General features: G+C 49.0%; 1 long non-coding RNA gene across 1 annotated transcript; it reads left to right on the top strand.

Moving 5' to 3' along the window:
- Positions 1 to 7,408: 7,408 nt before the first annotated feature.
- On the top strand, positions 7,409 to 10,843 carry LOC132813074 (uncharacterized). The gene is made up of 4 exons (XR_009643924.1): positions 7,409 to 7,561; positions 8,448 to 8,648; positions 10,564 to 10,668; positions 10,781 to 10,843. It is a non-coding gene; the product is annotated as an uncharacterized LOC132813074 (long non-coding RNA).
- The last annotated feature ends 11,167 nt before the right edge of the window (positions 10,844 to 22,010 follow it).

The raw sequence follows: 22,010 nt of genomic DNA, 5'->3' as shown, positions 1-22,010 counted from the left end.
TTGTTTTAGGGAAGTTCTACAGAAACTAGAATGATCTGTTCTGAATTCCTGTCATGTGTAGGTAGCAATGACTTTTGTAATCCCCTTTTCACAGGATATGAGAAGAGCAGCTTTGCAGGTAGAGCTCCCCAACGGAGTACCATGTGAAGGTCTGACAGAGCCCCTTGATTCGTGGGACAGGAGAGACGTCCCTCTTTCAGTCCAGAAGGGGAAAATTCTTTGAACGTTTTTGTCTGCTTCAGTAGGCTCTTAAAGTATCGTCTTTACCTGAACCACAGGGGCACGTGCCTGAGCCAGTTTGCCCACTGTGGGGAAAGGAAGTCTCAGGAGGCATTCCGCGCGCCATGGAGAAACCGTGGAAGTGTGGGGATTGCGGGAAAGGGTTCCGCTCCCCCTCCGTGCTGGAGATCCACCGCCGTGTCCACACTGGGGAGAGGCCGTTCAGCTGCTCGGTGTGCGGCAAGGGCTTCACCCAGCTGTCTATCCTGCTGACCCACCAGCGTTTCCACACCGGGGAGCGGTCCTTCACCTGCCCCGTCTGCGGCAAGTTCTTCACCCAGTCGTCCACCCTGCTGACCCACCAGCGGGTCCACACCAGGGAGCGGACCTTCACCTGCTCCGTCTGCGGCAAGGGCTTCACCGACTCCTCCCACCTGCTGACCCACCAGCGGGTCCACACCGGGGAGAGGCCGTTCAGCTGCTCGGTCTGTGGCAAGAGCTTTACCCAGTCGTCCAACCTGCTGCGGCACCAGCGGCTCCACACCGGGGAGCGGCCCTTCACCTGCTCCGTCTGCGGCAAGGGCTTCACCGACTCCTCCCACCTGCTGACCCACCAGCGGGGTCCACACCGGGGAGAGTCCGTTCAGCTGCTCGGTCTGCGGCAAGAGCTTTACCCAGTCGTCGAACCTGCTGCAGCACCAGCAGGTCCACACCGGAGAGTGGCCCTTCACCTGCTCCGTCTGCGGCAAGGGCTTCGCCCGCTCGTCCGACCTGCTAACCCACCAGCGGGTCCACACCGGGGAGCGGCCGTTCAGCTGCTCCGTCTGCGGCAAGGGCTTCGCCCGCTCGTCCGACCTGCTAACCCACCAGCGGGTCCACACCAGGGAGCGGCCGTTCAGCTGCTCGGTCTGCGGCAAGAGCTTCACCCGCTCGTCCACCCTGCTGCAGCACCAGCGGCTTCACACCGGGGAGCGGCCCTTCACCTGCTCCGTCTGCGGCAAGAGCTTCTCTCACTTGTCCAACCTGCTGACCCACCAGCGGCTCCACACCAGGGAGCGGCCCTTCACCTGCTCTGTCTGCGGCAAGGGCTTCACCCGCTCGTCCGACCTGCTAACCCACCAGCAGCTCCACACCGGGGAGCGGCCGTTCAGCTGCTCGGTCTGCGGCAAGAGCTTCACCCGCTCGTCCACCCTGCTGCAGCACCAGCGGCTTCACACTGGGGAGCGGCCCTTCACCTGCTCCGTCTGCGGCAAGAGCTTCTCTCGCTCGTCCAACCTGCTGACCCACCGCCGGGTCCACACTAGGGAGCGGCCCTTCACCTGCTCCGTCTGCGGCAAGGGCTTCACCCGCTCGTCCGACCTGCTAACCCACCAGCAGGTCCACACCGGGGAGCGGCCCTTCACCTGCTCCGTCTGCGGCAAGGGCTTCACCCACTCGTCCAACCTGCTGACCCACCAGCAGGTCCACACCAGGGAGCGGCCCTTCACCTGCTCCGTCTGCGGCAAGGGCTTCACCCGCTCGTCCGACCTGCTAACCCACCAGCGGGTCCACACCGGGGAGAGGCCGTTCAGCTGCTCGGTCTGCGGCAAGAGCTTTACCCAGTCGTCCAACCTGCTGCGGCACCAGCGGCTTCACACCGGGGAGCGGCCCTTCACCTGCCCCGTCTGCGGGAGGGGCTTCGCTCAGTCCCAGCACCTGCTGCGGCACCAGCGGGGGCACAAGTGACGGGGCCAGCCGCTGTGAGTCACCGCCCAGGGCTGAACCCTGGGTGGGATGGGGGAGGGTCACTGCAGTTGCTGTGCTCTCATCCCCTTGGCATCCAGTGGCTCTGCGAGCCTGCGACTGCGCATTTCCTCCTGAAGTGGAGATGTACAACACAGAAACAGACCCTTCGCTCCAACCCCTCCATATCCTCAACCAGTCAAGTCCCATTTGCCAGCAATTGGCCCTATCCCTCCAAACCTCTCCTTATACAGATACCCAAGTGGATGCCTTTTAAATGTTGCAATTGTACCAGCCTCCACCACTTCCTCTGGCAGCTCATTCCACACGCACACACACCACCCTCTGTGTGAAAAATGTTGCCCCTTAGGACCCTTTTTAAATCTTTCCCCTCTCACCCTAAACCTATGCCCTCTAGTTCTGGCAAAAGACTTTGTCTATCCCTATCCATGCCCCTCATGAATTTATAAACCTCTCTTAAAGTCAACCCTCAGCCTCTGACGTTCCAGGGAAGACAACCCCAGCCTGTTCAGCCTCTCCCTGTAGCTCAAACCCTCCAACCCTGGCAACATCCTTGTCAATCTTTCTGAACCCTTTCAAGTTTTGCAACATCCTTCCGATAGACCAGAAGTGCACATAATACAGAGGAACTTCGATTATCCAGAATTAGATGAACCAGCACGGTGGCTCAGTGGTTAGCGCTGCTACCTCACAGTACCAGGGACCCGGGTTTCATTCCTGCCTCAGGCGACAGACTGTGTGGAGTTTGCACATTCTCCCCGCGTCTGCGTGGGTTTCCTCCTAGTGCTCCGGTTCCGTCCCACAGTCCAAAGATGTGCAGGTCAGGGTGAATTGGCCATGCTAAATTGCCCGTCGTGTTAGGTATATTAGTCAGAGGGAAATGGGTCTGGGTGGGTTACTCTTCGGAGGCTCAGTGTGGACTGGTTGGGCCTGTTTCCACACTAAGGGATCTAATCGTCAAGCGACTGAAATACACCCTGCATGTGTCCTTTGGATAATCGAGGTTCCTGTGTATTCCAAAAGTGGCCTAACCAACGTCCTGTCCAGACCCCAACCCCTATACTCAGTGCTTTGGCCAATAAAGTGATCTGCAGAATCTGCGGGACTTGCTTAATCCTGGGAGGTAAATCACGTGTTTCTCCTTCTCTTGCAGGTGGATCCAAGATTTCACTCTCTGTCCCATTGAGTCTCCAGTCAGGTCCTTCAACTCAACTGGTCTCTCTCAGTATTTCTGACCCATGTGAGCCTCTACGCACCTCCCCTTCACTTGCTCACACTTGATTTCCCTTACAGCAGCATTCCCTTCAGTTCCTTTCTCCCTGACGTCTGTATCCAGCTTCTCCTTAAATGCCGTCCACCTCAACCTGCTACTGTGGGGGTCATTCCCGCTGCAGACAGAGGTCTCTCCTTGTAACCTCTTCAAAAGATTTACTGCTGACTTCCCCCTTCAGTCTTTTCCATTTCTGGGTCTCCCCGCTGTTGCGAAACTTGGAAGAGTTCAGAAAAGATTTACAAGGATGTTGCCAGGGTTGGAGGATCTGAGCTACAGGGAGAGGCTGAACAGGCTGGGGCTGTTTTCCCTGGAGCGTCGGAGGCTGAGGGATGACCTTAGAGGTTTACAAAATTATGACTGGCATGGATAGGATAAATAGGCAAAGTCTTTTCCCTGGGGTTGGGGAATCCAGAACTAGAGGGCATAGGTTTAGGGTGAGAAGGGAAGATATAAAAGAGACCTACAGGGCAACTTTTTCATACAGAAGGTGGTGTGTGTATGGAATGAGCTGCCAGAGGATGTGGTGGAGGCTGGTACAATTGCAACATTTAAGAGGCATTTGGATGGGTATATGAATAGGAAGGGTTTGGAGGGATATGGGCCGGGTGCTGGCAGGTGGGACTAGATTGGATTGGGATATTTGGTCGGTATGGACGGGTTAGACCGAAGGGTCTGTTTCCGTGCTGTACATCTCTTGACAAAGCCTTGTCTGAGGGTGAAATGTTGTCATTCCCGTTGATGCGGGTGGTCCCCTGTCTGTTGTCCTTTTTGTTTCCTTTCTCGGAAAGGACGTCGCGGACGTGGGCAGCGTTCCCGAGCCCCGCTCCGGAGCGGGCTGTTCCGTCCTCTTCCAGCCCCGGGAGAAGGGGCAGCTTGAGTGCATTGGGAGAGTGGGCCATTCACCGGGAGGGTGCCAATGGGACGGGAGAGCGGTACCAGTAATGGGGCGAGGGGGAGATGCCTCAGACCGCCAGAAACACTGGGGCAGCTGCTCGCGTGCTCCTTTTGGATCTCACAGCACAGGGAGGCCATTCATCTGATTACCTCCCCGTCTCTGTCTCTCTGGCTCTGTCTCTCTCTCTCTCTCTCTCTGCGTCTGTCTGTCTCTCTGAGGTGACAGCGGATTCCAGCATATTGCTGATTGCTGGGTAAACCTGTTTTTCCTCTGTTTTCCCCTCTCTCTCTTGCTCAAACCCCTGAACTTCAGGCCGCCCCTGACCTTGTCACTATCAGTGAATAGGGAACAGCTTTTCTTCCTCCACCTTATCTGAACCTATCACAATCTTCCCCACTTTCACCAGTTGTATCTGTGTGTGACCCTCTCTTTCTGTGTCTCTTTCTCTCCTAAGCCCCCTCCCTCACCACATCCCATTTACCCACCCCCTCCTGTCATGCTCCCACTTTCAAACGGTCTCGTTGTGTTTTCACTGCCTCTTCCCCATCGTTTCCGTCAAGCACCTCATCTCATGCTTAGAACCCCTGCAGTGTAGGAGCAGGCCCTTCAGCCCATCCAATTCACACCAACCCTCCCTCACCCAGACCTCTGCCCGTAACCCTGCAATTCCCATTGACTAACCCACCTAGCCTACACTATGGGTAATTTAGCACGGCCAATGCACCCTAACCTGCACATCCCAAACACTATGTAATTTAGCACGGCCAGTCCACCCAAACCTGCACATCCCTGGATACTATAGGACAATTTAGCCTGGCCAATCCTACACTAAGGGTGGATTGGCCATGCTAAATTACCCATAGTACCCAGGGATGTGTAGGTTAGGGTAGATTGGCCATGCTAAATTACCCAATCCAACACATCCCTGGGTACTGTTAGGATAAAATAGGTCAAGGGAGGGTGGAGCTATAGCTGCTGTTTGGGGAATCGAAACTGTTGCTTACGTGGCCAGCTCAGCTGCCAACGCCCAAATGAGCTCAATAACAGGAAACGCCTAGCAAACGCGAAATGTCCTAATAAGGCAATGCTTAGTAGCTCCGTGAAGCTCTGCTTAGCAAAGAGTATATCAGGAGCAGATTTGGGAGGGGAAGGCAGAACGCGCCTTCTCCAGTGAATGCAGGGTGATTCACTGTATCAGCTACGATTCTGCAATAAAGCCTGCTTGTGCCAAACAATTGAGCGTCTGTTGTCTCTCCTCCTAAAACGAACATGCAAGGACAGATTCCGGCCTAACAGTACTATGGGTAATTTAGCATGGCCAATCCACCCTCACCTACACATCCCTAGGTACTATGGGTAATTTAGCCTGACCAATCCACCCTAACCTACACATCTCTGAGCACTATGGGTAATTTAGCATAGCCAATCCACCCTCACCTACGCATCTTTGGATTGTGGGAGGAAGCCAGAGCACCCGGAGAAAACCCTCGCAGACGCAGGCTGGAAATGTGCAAACTCCATACGGACAGTCACCCCCGAGGCTGGAATTGAACCCGGGTCCCTTGGCGCAGTGACCACTTATAATCCGCCTGCGTTAAGATCCTTTTGTCACCTGGATGAATGTTACAGGGGGGAGCGGGGTTTACGTCTTCTCTGAGCTGAGAGAGGACACAGGAGATGCTCCTCATCATGCTTTCATGTGTCACATTGCATAATTCTTAGAATTTACATGTAAATGTCTAGTTGGGGTTAGAATTCTTGTAAATGTAGACAAACCGAAACACTTGTTGAGACATTTCACCAAACCCCAAGTAGGCAATTGACATGCCCGTCCCTGAAAAGAGAACCTTTCGTGGGGTCAGAGTTGACATTGAGAATAGCGAAATGAACACTGTCCCCGTCGTGTTTGTATTTTTGCTGACAGAAGGGCAGTTTGCAGTCAGCAGGACCTGTGGGACTAGAGGCTGCGGGCCAGGTCTGCGCTCGGGAGCGTAAATCCCAACGGGAACCAGAGGCGTTGCTAACGTTTAAGCCAGCTGAGTTTAGCAAGAAAAGGCTGCGACCCTGTGCTTGAACTGATCAGCCGAAACTTTGGGCGGAGCCAAGGAGATCTGAAGGCGAAGCTCACGGGAGGGTCTCCTTTCTCAAAAAAACCAGAAAACATGAGGGATACCAGGAAGAATTCCGCTGAATTCCAGAGAGCTGTGGCATGCCGTTGATTTGGTACAATGAGCTTTTAATGTGAACTCTCATGAGGGAGTGCAAACGAACTCGAGTTGAAATGTAGCTCCGTAAAGTGTTGTGTAACAGTCATAGCGTTGACCGTTGTTGAACGTTTTGATGCGGTCCAGTTTTTCTTTTGTTTTTTAAAGATGAGATGATGTTTTGTGGTTTTTGGATGGGTTGGGTACAGAGTGGGAGGTAGGGTGGGCTGGGATCTTCCATGTTGATGGGATTTGACAGTGAATTTTGCTTCGTCAATTATTCAGACTGTGTGCCTGGAGAGAGGGAGGGTCTGACCCTTGGGAAGGGTGCTGGCGGGGTGTGGGCGGGAGGTGAACCTTTGCAATGTCCAATCAGAAGGCTAAGTGTTAAGATAACAAGAGCCGATATTTAGCAGTCGATAAGTGCAACATGTAAGCAGTTTGTTCATATGCAGCTCAAAGGCTGTCCCCAAAGTTAAACTTAGTATGGCGCCTACCCACTCAATCCAGTTACCCACCCCATTTCAGGGTGGATATGTGAACTATCACTAATTTTGGTTCTTCTAATGAATAAAACATTTAAACCTAGCTGTTCAGGAAAGCAAACAAGTTTAAAACTACAGCCATGCTGCAGTTAAACTCAATAGACTTACTCAGAGCAAAATACATGTTCTCTGAACGCAGTTGGAAGTTAACATAGTTGTATTAGGTGTAGAAATATCTGTTTAAATGGAGCGGTGAGCTTTCCCAATGTAGACAGGGCTCCTCGAAACGTGGCAGTGTCCCCCCTGCAGCTGCAGAGCGAGACAGGAGAGTTTGTTTTTGTGAATGAGCAGTTGTAGCGCGAGGTGGCTGTTGCTTGGTGACGGTGAGGCTCCCCCGGCCCCGCCCATTCCCCCGTGCAGACGTCACGCGGGGGTGAAGGCGGTTGGGAGGAGAAGTCGCTCGAGCGGGGAAGCGGCGGCCGTTAGGAAAATGGCGCCGTGCGGCCCGGGGCAGACCCCCGTCACTGGTCACCGCCGCCTTCCTGGCGCAGCTGCTGTGTCACGGCCACACCGGCCGGCTGTACAGCAGGCAGGAGCCGGTGACCATTCTGGAGGCGGATGGGGTTAAGGGCCTGTTTGGGAACTGGTCGGCCGCCTGGGTGGTGGAGTTCTACTGGTCGTGGGGCGGCCCCTGTGTCAACTATGGGGCCACCTGGAAGGTACTGGGCCCGGGAGGTGAAAGGTGAGGCAGGTTGTGGGGGGGACGGAGGGGAAGGAATGTGGGGCCTGTCCTGTCATAGTCACATTTTACACTCACTTTCCATCTGCTTTTACTGGCGCTTGTGCTGTTTACCCCTCACTGTGTTTTAATCCTTGTGCTGTTTACCCCTCACTGTTACTTGTACAATTGCTGAGGGTAGTGTGTAAATACTAGTGAAGGATACTATGCACCAGCATGTATATGTTCCTCAGTTATTGAAGGGGCAGGACCTGTTGAGAACGGTTAGTAAAGCAGGGTGTGCACTAAGCCTTGTTAACATGGATATGTTCATTGGAAAAGTTGACTTTTTATTATTTAGAGTCGTAGAGATTTTCAGCACGGAAACAGATCCCCTCAGTCCAACCTGTCCACGCCAACCAGATATCCTACATTAATCTAGTCCCCATTGCCAGCACTATATCCCTCTACGCCATTCCTATTCATATACCCATCCAGATACTTTTTAAAGGCTGTAATTATACTGGCCTCCTCCACTTCCTCTGGCAGCTCATTCCATACACACACCACCCTCTGCATGGAAACATTGCCCTTCAGGTATCTTTTATATCTTTGTGGCCTCACCCTAAACCTATGTCCTCTAGTTGTGAAGGTCACCCCAACACAGAGGAAAAGACTTAAAAACATTGAGCAGCCAAACAAATGCAAAAGCAATCAAATATCAAGCCACATGGGGGAAAAAATATCGCTCTGCCCTTTTTGATCTCCAATAGACATTTGGAAACTGAAAATCTGTCAATAACACCAGCATTGCTACAGAGCATATTGTGTACACTCCTCGGTGTCAACAAGCAGGGCACATGTTTGCTAATGTCATCAAAACATTGGGCGTGTTCCTCATTGTCGGCAGAAAAGGGGCAAAACCTACTTTTGATGGACAAATAAGGCTCACTGGAGGACCGGAAGGAGACTTGTCCTCCTGCCATTTGGAGGTCCCCTATTGGTGAACGCGGAAGTTGGGCCATGAGGTTCTGAAGTTCCTGCCCCTCCCCTCTCTCAATGAAGATTGAGCTTCACTCAGACTGCAGCTTCCTTCCTCTGTCCAACATCTGTGAGTACAGCATTCTCTTTTCTCACCCCCTTTTCCATTTACATTTCATTCTGGGGTTCAATTGTTGACTTGGAGCAACTGAAAGGAATGGGAGTGAATCCAGTGAGGGGACAGACTCTGGAAAAATTAGTCCAAGCCTTTGTCTCAATTGACAAAATAGACAGGCAGGAGACTGGACGAATGCAGCAAGCCAGGCAGTATCAGTAGGTGGAAGAGTTGAGGTATCTGGTGGAACCCTTGTTCAGGATTGGGGGTGGGAATAGGGAGAGCTGTGGAACAAGGGTGTGCTGGGGGCAGGGTGATGAAGTGAGGATAGGTGGAGACAGGTAGAAGGTACAATAGACAATAGGTGCAGGAGTCAGCTCTTCTGCCCTTTGAGCCAGCACCACCATTCATTTTGATCGTGGCTGATCATCCTCAATCAGTATCCTGTTCCTGCCTTATCCCCATAACCTGGTTGGTGAATGGGAGGAAGGAATCTAGTTGGCAGGGAAGAGTGGAAAGGGCTGGGAAGTGAGTTGGGGGATGGGATGGGAGATTATTTGAAATTGGAGAACTCAGTGTCGAGTCCTCCGGGCTGTGGACTGCTCAGACAAGATGAGGTTTTATTCCTCCAATTTGTCAGAAGGGGAGTGGGAAGGGGCATTAAAATGGGTGGAGACTGGGAAGTCCGCTCAGCCTCTGTGGACCTGGCTGTGATGCTCGGCAAACCATTCCCCAAGTTTACGCTCGGTCTTCCTGACGTAGAGAAGACCATAACTGGCAAAGCACAGTGGGTCGAGCAGTAGGACAGTCGTAGTTTGAGGCACAAGCTCTTCATCAGGAATGATGCATGGATGTTCAGAGGGGCATCAGCGTCCTTCTGTGCCAGTTGTCAGACAGGTGCAGCAGGCAATGAGCAAGGCAAGTGGCATATTAGCAAGAGGAATTAAGTTCAGAAGTGGGAATGTCTTCCAGCAGTTAGGAGGTCATAGAATATATTCAAGGCTGAGTTCACGTGATTTTTATGTGGATGCTTGTGGGGGAAGGCAAAAAAATGGTTGTAAGACCAGTATCCAGTTTTAAGACCGTTCCAGAGTCAGACAGCACAGAAACAGACCCTTCAGTACAACTAGTCAATGCTGACTATGTTCTCAAACTAAACCAGTCCCACCTGGCAGTGTTTTGGCCCATATCCCTCCAAACCTTTCCTATTCATGACGTTACTGTACCTGCATCCACCACATCCTCTAGACATTTAGTCCTCACGTGAACTACTGTGTAAAAAGAAAAAAATTGTGCCCTTCAAGTCTTTTTAAAATCCTTCTCCTGTCACCGTCAAAGTTTGCTCCCTAATCTTGAAACCCCAACCCTAGGGGAAGGACACCCTTTGTTCACCTCATCTCTCCCCTCATGATTTTATAAACGTTGATAAGGTCACATCTCCACTTCCAATGCTCCAGTGAAAAAGTCCCAGCCCATCCAGCTAGATGAAGGTAGAATCCTGTCCCTTAGGATTCCCTCCAACAATGTGCCCACCACTGATGTCAGGCACACTGATCTATAGTTCCCTGGCTTGTCCTTACCACCCTTCTTAAACAGTGGCACCACGTTAGCCAACCTCCAGTCTTCTGGCACCTCACCTGACATGCACAGTATGCTCTATGGAGATGCTGTTTTTGATGGATTTAAAGTGTCCAAATGCCACAATTTCTCCCCCACTCACTTGACATAACCGTGCAGGCTCCTCGCTATTTGATGTTCATGTTACTTAGAACCCTCATGATCATATCAATCTCAATGAGGTCACCCCTCAACCTCCTGTGCTCCAGTGAAGACAGTTTCAGCTTCTCCTTATAACTCAAACCCTCCAGTCCTGGCAACATCCTGGTAAATCTTTACTGGACTCTCTGTAATAGTATTCTTCCTATTACAGGGCCACCAGAAGCCTTCTCAGTACTCTACAAGTGACTTCACCAACATCCTGTACACCTTCAACATGATGTCCCAACTCCTTTGTTCAATGGTGTGAACAATTAAGGTAAGTGTGCTGAATGTTTAACATCAATCTACATTTGTCAATATATCATATCAGTTGCATGACACTGTGACCTTTTGCTCTTAACTCTGCGTCTTCTGATCCTGCTCCACAGCTACCCGATGAAGGAGCAGCGCACTGAAAGCTAGTGCTTCCAAATAAATCTGTTGGACTATAACCCACTGTTGTGATTTTTCAACCTTGTCCCACCTAGTCCAACAGCAGCACCTCCACCTCCTTTCTAATGAACACAGCCCATACCTCCCGGTGCTGCCAGTAAACTGCCGATGAAATGATGCAGTGCCTGCACTCCTGAAAAGTTTATAATTTCTAACGAAACCAGCTACTCATTCACTGCTCCATCTGATACACGACTTTGGAAACTTAGTGCAGGAGGCTGCAAGAAATGAGCAGCTTTAAAACAAAAACCGCTTGGAGCTTTCAATGAGAGCCTGAGCCCAGCAGTACGTTCTGGTTACCTTTATTGTGGCCCAACATTGTTACAGCTGCAGATGCCCCCAGCAAAAGGGCAGAGAAAGAATAGCTGTGTATTAGACAGCTCAACAACAGGGGGAGGTGCACGGGGCAGGGCAAGGCCAACAGCAGGCCCCCGCACTACGCCTGCGTTGCCTTGCACAGTTTACAAAAATCCCTTCCCCTTCAGAGACTCCCCACAGTGTAGAAGCAGGCCACTCGACCCAAAGACTACACACCGATCCTCCAAAGGGTAACCCACCATGCAATTCCCCTACCCCATTGCTCAACATTTTCCCCTGACTAATGCACCTAACCTGCACATCCCTGGGCACTATGGGTATTTCAGTACTGTCAATCCACCTGAACCTGGACAACTCGTATATGCCAACCAGATATCCCAACCCAATCTAGTCCCACCTGCCAGCACGGGGCCCATATCCCCCCAGTTGCCTTTTAAATGTTGCAATTGTATCAGCCTCCACCACTTCCTCTGGCAGCTCATTCCATACACGTACCACCCTCTAAATGAGAAGGTTGCCCCTTAGGTCTCTTTCATATCTTTCCCCTCTCACCCTAAACCTATGCCCTGTAGTTCTGGACTCTCCCATCCCATAGAAAAGACTTTGTCTGTCTATCCTATCCATGCCCCTCATGATTTTATAAACCTCTATAAGGTCACCCCTCAGCCTCTGACGCTCCAGGGAAAATAGCCCCAGCCTGTTCTGTCTCTCCCTATAGCTCAAATCCTCCAGTCTTGGCGACATCCTTGTAAATCTTTTTAGATTAGATTAGATTACTTAGTGTGGAAACAGGCCCTTCGGCCCAACAAGTCCACACCGACCTGCCGACGCGTATATCACCCAGACCCATACTCCGGGGGTTTGCAAGGACTGCCACAAACACTACGTAGGACAAACAGGAAGAAAGTTAGCCACCAGGATACACGCACACCAGCTAGCCAGAAAAAGACACGATCTTCTATCCCTTGTCGCCCAACATACGGATGAAAGAAAACACCACTTCGACTGGGACAACATCTATCCTGGGACAGGCTAAGCAAAGACATGCCAGAGAATTCCTAGAGGCCTGGCACTCCAATCACAACACCATAAACAAACACATAGATCTAGATACCATCTATCAACCCCTCAGAAAATGAACAGGAAATGACATCACCACAAACCCCAGGAACCCCATCCAGGCCAAACATATAAATCGAAAGCAGGAGACAACAGCTTCGCTTCAGTTGGAGGTCGCCACTGATGATGTTCCCGAACCAGGTAATGAAACGTCTGGATATCAAACCTACAGCTCAGCGAGCAAACCTACACCCTAATCCTCAACCTGAGCTACAAACCTTGCAAAGTTGAATGTATTTGCAAACATCATGCTGCAAATACAAACCCACCCCCATGGATGATCTATCTCGTGTGTGCACGAGATAGAGAAACAGTCTATTTCCATGCTGTTTATCTTTATTTGATAACCGTTGCTTTATTTCTGTTGGTGTAAATGTTGTTGTAATTCATAGCTGGATCCTCATAGGTGTAAGGGTGACAGAATTCCTCAAGTAGGGCATTGGAAGATTCCTGGGAGACCCCTATTTCTGGTTTACTTCCTCATGAACAAACATTAAGCACGTGTATCTATTTATTTACGATTTTGTTTTATTTTTCTTGTTTGATTCCCTGCTATGACTACACCTTGTATTAGGATAGTTGACAGGCTGGGAGATTGTGGCTTGGGTCTTGATTGAATATTTTATCGTTCCAGAAGTTATAAAAGGCGGGGTCAAAGCTTTAGCAGAAATCTAGCAGAGCTGAGAACAGACCGACATCTTAGTCTGTGGGAACAGGGAGATCAACAGAGGATAGAGAAATCAGGTCCTGAAACCAGACCACCCTGTGATCAGTGCTTTGATTAGAGGCATCCTTCTACATCAGTCAATGCCAGTTGTCAGACAGGTGCAGCAAGGCAAGCGGTATATTAGCAGGCTGAACTGAGATTAGAAATGGGGATGTCTTCCTGCAGTTAGGGAGTCATTGAATTTATTCAAGGCTGAGTTCATCTGATTTTTGAACAACAAAGTGTGGATTTTTATGTTGTGTGGATGAGGTGTGTTTTTTTTGTGGTTTATGTTTTGGATACAGGAAGAGTAGACATTTTTAAAGTGGAAGGCAAGAAAATGGTTTTAAGACCACGACAGAACAGTTATGGTCAGACAGCACAGAAACAGACCCTTCAGTCCAACTATTCCATGCTGACTATGTTCTCAAACTAAACTAGTGCCACTTGCCAGTGTTTGGCCCATATACATCCACACCTTCCCTATTCATGTACTTATCCACATGAATTTTAAACGTTGCATCTGAACATGCATCCACCACTTCCTCTTTACATTCACTCAATACATGAAACACTCTGTTATAAACAAACTTTTCCCAATTCTGTCCATTCCATGGATTCATTCTCTTTCCTTTCAGTTGCTGCAAGTCATAATTGAAGCCCAGAATGAAATAAATGGAAAAGGAGTTGTGAAGAGAGTACCCTACTCACAGATGGTTGACACAGTAAGGAGGGTGGAGTCTGGAGCAAACCCGAAATGTCGATTTTCCTGCTCCTCGGATGCTGCCTGACCTGCAGTACTTTGCCAGCACCACTCTAATCTTGACCCTGATCTCCAGCATCTGCAGTTCTAACTTTCTCCTGTAAGAAATCAGCAGTTTTAAACCAAAAACCTGTTGCAGTTTAAAGCTCTCATTGAGAGTATGAGCTCAGTGTGAAGTTCAGGTAATCTTTATTGTGACCCAACTTTGTTACAGCTTCAGAATCTCCCAGCAGAAAGGTGTAGAAAAAGTAGCAATTTTTTAAAAAAAGCTCAAGGTCAAAGTGCAACTCCTCACTTTCTTCATTATTGGTCACCACTGAGTTGTCCCTTTGTAATTGGATCCTTGATATCGCCTTAACCTGGAGGAAGTATTGCCTCACTCAGCAATTTCAACCTGTATCCAAGTAAGTTGGATGAGCAGCATAGAGTCAACCAGACTATTGTGGGTCTGGAGTCACGTGTCGGCCAGAGCGGGTAAAGGATGCAGCTGGGACGACTGCTCTAATAACTGCTCAAGTCTTCCCTAAAAAAGAACTGAGTGAATCAGAAGGGTTTTTTTTTCCACCCCCCCCCACCGACAATAGTTTCACCGTTAGATTCTGAACTCCAGATTTCTGACCAAATTCCAATTCCGCCATCTGTTGTGGGAATCGAACTCGGGAGCCACTGGAACTGGGTTGATAGTCCAGTTGGTAAAGGCACTCGGCCGTCTTTCTTTCAATCCTCCTGCAATGCCACGTGATCCCGCTGGTAGGTCAGCAAGGAGGCGGCCTGGGTAAAGGCCTTCCCGCACTCGGGGCAGCTTAAGGGCCTCTCCCCCATGTGGATCCACTGGTGGGTCTGGAGGTTGGAGGAATCGCTGAAGTCCTTCCTGCAGTCAGGGCAGGGGAACGGCCTCTCCCCAGTGTGACTGCGCCAATGAGTCTCCAGGGCAGACGGGAAACAAGCCTTTCCCACAGTCGTCACACTTCCATGGTTTCTCCACGGGGCGGGATTCCTCGGGTTTCTCCATGGCCGAAGCTTCAGCCGCACAAACGCATGTGGAGCTTCTCTCCACCGTGAATTCCTCTTTCCAAACCGTAGAGCTGTTGCACGCTCCTCACTCAGTGCACTGCAATGGTAGGGTCTCTCATCCAGTCCCACTGATGCTGAAAACGTACCCAAACAGGAACCAAACAGCTTTGCTCCTCACAGAATCATAGTTGCAAACTGTTGCGGTCCCGATGGATTGGATTGAATGACTGTCAGACATGGAGGTCAAAGTAAGGACTGCAGACGCTGGAGAGTCAGAGTCAGAAAATGCGGCGCTGGAAAAGCACAGCAGGTCAGGCAGCATCCGAGGAGCAGGAGAGTCAACGTTTTGGGCATTAGGCCTTCGTCTGTTGATTTTGAAACTTCCATCTTCAGATCCTGAAATGTAAAAAGAGATTACAAAAGTCATCACTGTCAGTGCAGGGTAGAAATTCTGAACAAGCAATTCTACTTTCTGCAGAAAGTTCTTTTCTTTTGTTATTTCACAAAATTGAAAGCACCATCCCACTCTCTCTCCCCCTCTGTTCTCACTCTGATCTAACTAATTCCCCTGAAGGTGCTGATTCAGGATCTTCCAGGGGCAGAAAAGCAAAAACGTCAAGACTGACATCTCTCTGAATTTTGGATAACTCCACCTGAAAGTTAATATCTTTCACAGCATTGGAATACTGCTGAGAGGGGTGGAGGTCTGATTTTGGGAAGTAAAAAAAAATAATGAGTTTGTGCGAGCACCTATTTATTTCTAATGTTGTTTCATTTTTCTTGTTTGATTCCCTGCTGTGACTACACTGTGCCTGGATGGTTCACAGGCTGGGAGATTGTGCATTGGGACTTGATTGACTGAATGTTTTATTGTCCCAGATGGTGTAAAGACAGTTGGGGGGGCCAAAGCTTCAACACAAATCCAGCAGAGCTGAGAACAGACCGACATCCATACGCCTTTTAAATGTTGTAATTGTACCAGTCTCCACCACTTCCTCTGGCAGTTCGTGCCATACATGCACCACCCTCTATGTGAAAAGATTGCCCCTCAGACCCCTGTTAAATCATTCTGCTCTCACCTCAAACATATGCCTTCTAGTTTTCTTGGACTCCCCTACCCTGGGGAAAAGACCTTAGGTTTCCCCCCCCCCCCATCCATGCCCATTACAAAGGTGTATAAGTTTACCCCTCAGCCTCTGATGCTCCATGGAAAATATCCCTGGCCTATTCAGCCTCTCCCTATAGCTCAAATCTTTTCTGACCCCTTTCAAAGTTTCATAACATCTTTCCTACAGTAGGGAGACCAGAACTGAACGCAGTATTCCAAAATTGGCTTAACCAACATCCTGGACAGCCACAACATGACCTCCCAACTCATCTACTCAATGCTCTGACCAATAAAGGCCATCCTACCAAATGCCTCATTCATTATCCTGTCTACCTGAGACTCCACTTTCAAGGAACTATGGAACCTGCACTCCAATGTCTCTTTGTTCTGCAACACTCCCCTTATCTCTGTCAGTCCTGCCTGAATTGCTTGACCAAAATGCAACAACTCACATTTCTCAAAATTTAATTCCATCTACCACACTTTGGCCCATCCGATCAATTCTAAGTTATAGCAAACCCTCTTTTCTCTCTCATTCCCAAGCTGAAAATCTCCAATCCACACACTCTCCCTACATTCTCATTTTGCTGACCCCAATCCCTGCTGTACCTCATCCTGAATGGTCTGGTTCATGCTGATTAAAAGACCCACACTCAGGGGGGGGGTCTAATTGAAACATACATAATCCTGAACAGCCCAGACAGAGTGGATGTTGCGAAGATGTTTCCATTGGTAGGACAGACTCAGACCAGAGGGCAGCGCTTCGAGTAAAGGGAAGTCCTTTTAGAAAGGAGAAACTTCTTCAGCCAGAGAGCGGTGAATCTGTGGAATCTATTTCCATAGAAGGCTGTGGAGGCCAGGTCACTGGGGATATTTAAAACTGAGACAGATAGGTTCTTGAGTATCAAGGGTTAAAGGAGAATGGGGTTGAGAAACCTAGCAGCCACGATTGAATGGGGTGATTAGACCTGATGGACTGAATGGCCTAATTTCTGCTCCTCTGACTTAGGGCCTCTTGCTGTCCTGGACACAGAGTGAGAGAGTTGGGAGCAAGACTAGGCCATTCGGTCTTTCAAGTCAGCACCAGCATTGAACAATTCATAACTGGATATGAATATACCTACAGCTGGGTGGATAGGCTGGGACTTTTTTCACTGGAACACATGAGGTTGAGATGTGACCTTAAAAGGAGGCTCATAAAATCATGGAGGGTAGATGAGGTGAACCGCAGGTGTCCTTTCCCTAGGATGGGGGTTTCAAGATTAGGGAGCAAATGAGGAAGGTGAGTGAAGAAAGATTTTCAAAAGACTGGAGTAGCGCCTTTTTTTGAGAGTAGTTTGTGTGTGGAATCAATGTCCAGACACAGTGGTGGATGTAGGTACAGTAACAAGGTTTAAAAGACATTTGGATAAGTACGTGAATAGGAAAGGTTCAGAGGGATATGGGCCAAATACACACAGGTGGGACTAGTTTAGTTTGTGAACACAGCACGGTTTAGTTGGACTGAAGGGTCTGTTTCTGTGTTGTCTGACTCTGGAACTGTTCTAAACTGGGCTTAAAACCATTTTCTTGCCTTCCGCAATAAACATTCACTTCTTTCTTGTTCAAAAATCAGATTAACTCAACCTTGAATTTATTCAAATGACCCCCTAACTGCAGGATGACATTCCCATCTCTGAACTCCATTCCTCTTGCTAACACACCACTTGCCTTGCTCATTGCCTGCTGCACCTGTCTGACAACTGGCACAGAAGGACACTGATGCCCCTCTGAACATCCACGCATCATTCCTGATGAAGGGCTTGTGCCCGAAACTTCGACTGTCCTACTGCTTGGATGCACCTTGAATGAATCTACCGTCCCTACCTCTGCTGGCAATGCGTTCCAGGCACCTATCACCCTCTGAGTAACGTACTTTCTGTGTGCATCTCCAACATGATGTCCCAACTCCTGAACTCAGCATGTGAACCATGAAGGCAAGTGTGCTGAACACCTTCTTCACCCCCCTCTACCAGTGATGTAACTTTCAAGAACAATGAACCTGAACACCTCCATGTCTCTGTTCTACAACATGACCCAGGGCCCTACCATTACCTGTTCAACTCTTGCCCTCCTTTATTTTAGCAAATGCAACCCCTCACTTATATCCATTCCTCTCTCATACACACACGCTCTCTCTCAGACATACACACACACACCCCCTCAAAACTCTCACCCTCTCGCAGACTCATACTCCATCACAATCACACTTTATCAAGCAGGCACACATGCAAAAACACACTCACAGCGCACAAAACACACACACACACTTCCCTGAAGGGAGTTTCCCTGAAACGTCAATTTTCCTGCTCCTCGGATGCTGCCTGACTTGCTGCTGCACCACACGCTCGATCCTAAGCTTATTACCCTCTACTTCTGGACTGCCCCATCCAAAGGAAAATACCATGTTTATTTACCCTATCCATGCCCCTCATGATGATATAAAAGTGTATAAGGTCACTCCTCAGACTCTGGCAAGCTATGGAAAAAATTCCCAACCTGAACTTCTGTCTCTCCTCACCCAGGTAACCAAGACACATACCTGAGGTCCCAAAATCTGCTCCCTCGCTGGATTCACTCCAGTTGCTACAAGTGAGCCTGCTCCGTCATTCATTAAGATCATGGCTGATCTATCCATCGTTTCATCTTCTCCTCCCTGCACTGTCACAAGGAACCCCTTAACTCCCCAACCAGCCCAAATCCCACCCAACTGTATCTTGAATATACTTAATGAAGCTGCCTCTATTGCTTCCTTAGCCAGTGTATTCCCTAGATTTTGATGAAGGGCTTTTGCCCGAAACATCGATTTTCCTGCTCTCCTGATGCTGCCTGACCTGCCTAGCTTTTCCAGCACCACTCTAATCTAGACTATTCCATAGATTCACGACCCTCTGGGAAAAGCAGTTCCTCCTCATCTCTGTCTGAAAGCTACTCCCTCTAACCTTGAGGCCTCGTCTCACCCACCAGAAATTACTGGACAGGCTAGGGCTTCATCCCCACAGTGCAATGACATTGGGAAGATGTTTCCATTGGTAGGAGAGACTAGGACCAGAGGACACAGCTTTAAGAATAAAGGGAAGACCTTTAGGAACAGAGATAAGCGATGTCTCCTTTTCTGCCGACAGCGAGGAGCATGGACAATGTACTGGTGACACCAGCGAGCAGGTGCGCTGTTGTTCACACCGAGGAGCAGACACAATGTGCTCTGCGGCGATGCTGGTGTTATTGACAGATATTAAATGTTCAAATGCCAAGAGGAGAAATCAAGGGTAGAGCCACGGTTCTTTTTCCCCATGTGGCTCAACATTTTATCGCTTTTGTCTGGCTGCTCAACATTTTTTTTAATGTCTTTTCCCCAGAATAGGGGTGAGGTTCACAACTACAGGGCATAGGTTTAGGGTGAGAGCAGAAAGATATTAAAGGTACCTAAGGGGCAACTTTTCCATGCAGAGGATGGTGCACGTATGGAATGAGCTGCGAGAGGAAGTAGTGGAGGCCGTATAATTACAGCATTTAAAAGGCATCAGGATGGGTATATGAACCAAGTGCTGACAAATGGGACTAGATTAATTTAGGATATCTGGTTGGCATGGACAGGTTGGACCAAATGGGTGTGTTCATGTGCTGTACATCTTTATGATTCTAAATAATAAAAAGTATATTTTTCCAAATACCAAACTATCTCCATGTTAACAAGGCTTAGTGCACCACATACTTTACTAACCATTCTCAACAGGTCCTGCCCCTTGAATAACTGAGGAACACATACATGCTGGTGCATAGTATCCTTCACTAGTATTTACACACTACCCTCAGCAATTGTACAAGTAACAGCAAAGGGTAAACAGCACAAGGATTAAAAACAGTGAGGGGTAAACAGCACAAGCGCCAGTAAAAGCAGATGGAAAGTGAGTGTAAAATGTGACTATGACAGGACAGGCCCCACATTCCTTCCCCTCCGTCCCCCCCACAACCTGCCTCACCTTTCACCTCCCGGGCCCAGTACCTTCCAGGTGGCCCCATAGTTGACACAGGGGCCGCCCCACGACCAGTAGAACTCCACCACCCAGGCGGCCGACCAGTTCCCAAACAGGTCCTTAACCCCATCCGCCTCCAGAATGGTCACCGGCTCCTGCCTGCTGTACAGCCGGCCAGTGTGGCCGTGACACAGCAGCTGCGCCAGGAAGGCGGCGGTGACCAGTGACGGGGGTCTGCCCCGGGCCGCACGGCGCCATTTTCCTAACGGCCGCCGCTTCCCCGCTCGAGCGACTTCTCCTCCCAACCGCCTTCACCCCCGCGTGACGTCTGCACGGGGGGATGGGCGGGGCCGTGGGAGCCTCACCGTCACCAAGCAACAGCCACCTCGCGCTACAACTGCTCATTCACAAAAACAAACTCTCCTGTCTCGCTCTGCAGCTGCAGGGGGGACACTGCCACGTTTCGAGGAGCCCTGTCTACATTGGGAAAGCTCACGGCTCCATTTAAACAGATATTCCGACATCTAACGGAACGGCCTCATATCTAAAAGAGGCAATCTGCATTTTAAAGGGACATGGACCTTTTCACGGGCTATTTCTGCAAATAAAGAGATTTAATGGACAAGAGCTCGTGGGTCTACAGTTAAAATGCTTTAAACAACTGTTTTTTATTTCACTGCCTCCCCAGGATATAGAATTTCTCCCATCTGAAATTGTTTGCCCTGAAAAGAATCCAGCAGGAATATGATATTGGAACTATCAATAAAATGTCTAATTTGGGTCACCCAGCGTTATTAATGTAAGAATATTATCTCTTCAGGGTTCGATTTGCCCATCAAAATTCCTTGAATTTAAGGTGTTCCATTGTTGTTTCAGTTATGATCCATTAAAAAGCAATATCCAGTCTCATCTGAGTGCAGGATCACAAAATGGTAAAAAACAATGACTGCAGATGCTGGAAACCAGATTCTGGATTAGTGGTGCTGGAAAAGCACAGCAGTTCAGGTAGCATCCAAAGTGTAGAGAAAGCAACGTTTCGGGCAAAAGTCCTTCATCAGGATCACAAAATAACAACTGTTACCAGCCCACAACTCATGAGTTTCCCATGGACAAAGTTAAAAATCACACAACACCAGATTGGAATCCAACAGGTTTATTTGGAAGCACTAGCTTTCGGAGCGCCGCTCCTTCATCAGGTGGTTGTGGAGAATTAGATCGTGATCCCGGAATTTGTAGCAAAAACAGTCCAGTGTCATGAAAATGTGATACATTAAACAATTTTAGATTAAATCTTCCATCTTTTAGAATGGGTTTCTGCTCTGTGATATGTTAATCCCTGAACTTGTTTTTAATTACCTTCTCAAGAATGTCATTTAAATGCAGAGTTTTTCTAATAACAGTGTGAATTCTGTCTGGGTCCCAATGTTGAGTCAGACTGACATTTTTCTTAGAAAAGCTCTGCATTTAAATTATACTCTTGAGAAGGTAATTTATAGATTAGGGTGCAAATTAGGGTGGATTGGCTGTGCTAAATTACCTATAGTGCCCAGGGATGTGCAAATTAGGGTGGATTATCCATGGGAAATATAGAGTAAGGGGGTAGGTATGGGTGGGATGTTCTTCAGAGGGCCAGTGTGGAATGGATGGGCTGAATGGCCTACTTCCACATTTTCGGGATTCTATGACTCCCTAACCACACCCCTAACCAAAGGAGCATTTTATCTGTATCTATCCTGTCAAGCCCCTTTCAGAATTCTACTGATTTCAATGAGGTCACTTTTGGTTCATAGAGGTATACAACACAGAAACAACTCACCCATGCCGAGCAGGATTCCGAAACTAAACTAGTCCCACTCGCCTGCATTTGGCCCATATCCCTCTAAACCTTTCCATTCATGTACCCACCCAAATGTCTTTAAAGGTTGTAACTGTACCTGCATCTACCAGTTCCTCAGCAAGTTCAGTCCACGTGCAAACCATTCTCTGTCAAACCATTACCTGTCAGGTTCCTTTTAAATCTCTCTCCTCTCACCTTAAGGAAATATGTCACCCAGCCTCGAGCTCATTTTTAATAACCCCTAGTTTTATGCTAAGGAAGAACCCTTTGCTATTCACCTTACCG

Source organism: Hemiscyllium ocellatum, unplaced genomic scaffold, assembly GCF_020745735.1.
Source record: "Hemiscyllium ocellatum isolate sHemOce1 unplaced genomic scaffold, sHemOce1.pat.X.cur. scaffold_3196_pat_ctg1, whole genome shotgun sequence".
Classification (NCBI taxonomy): domain Eukaryota; kingdom Metazoa; phylum Chordata; class Chondrichthyes; order Orectolobiformes; family Hemiscylliidae; genus Hemiscyllium; species Hemiscyllium ocellatum.
The sequence above is the reverse complement of the archived record's forward strand: the minus strand, read 5'-3'. Positions and strand labels throughout refer to the sequence as shown.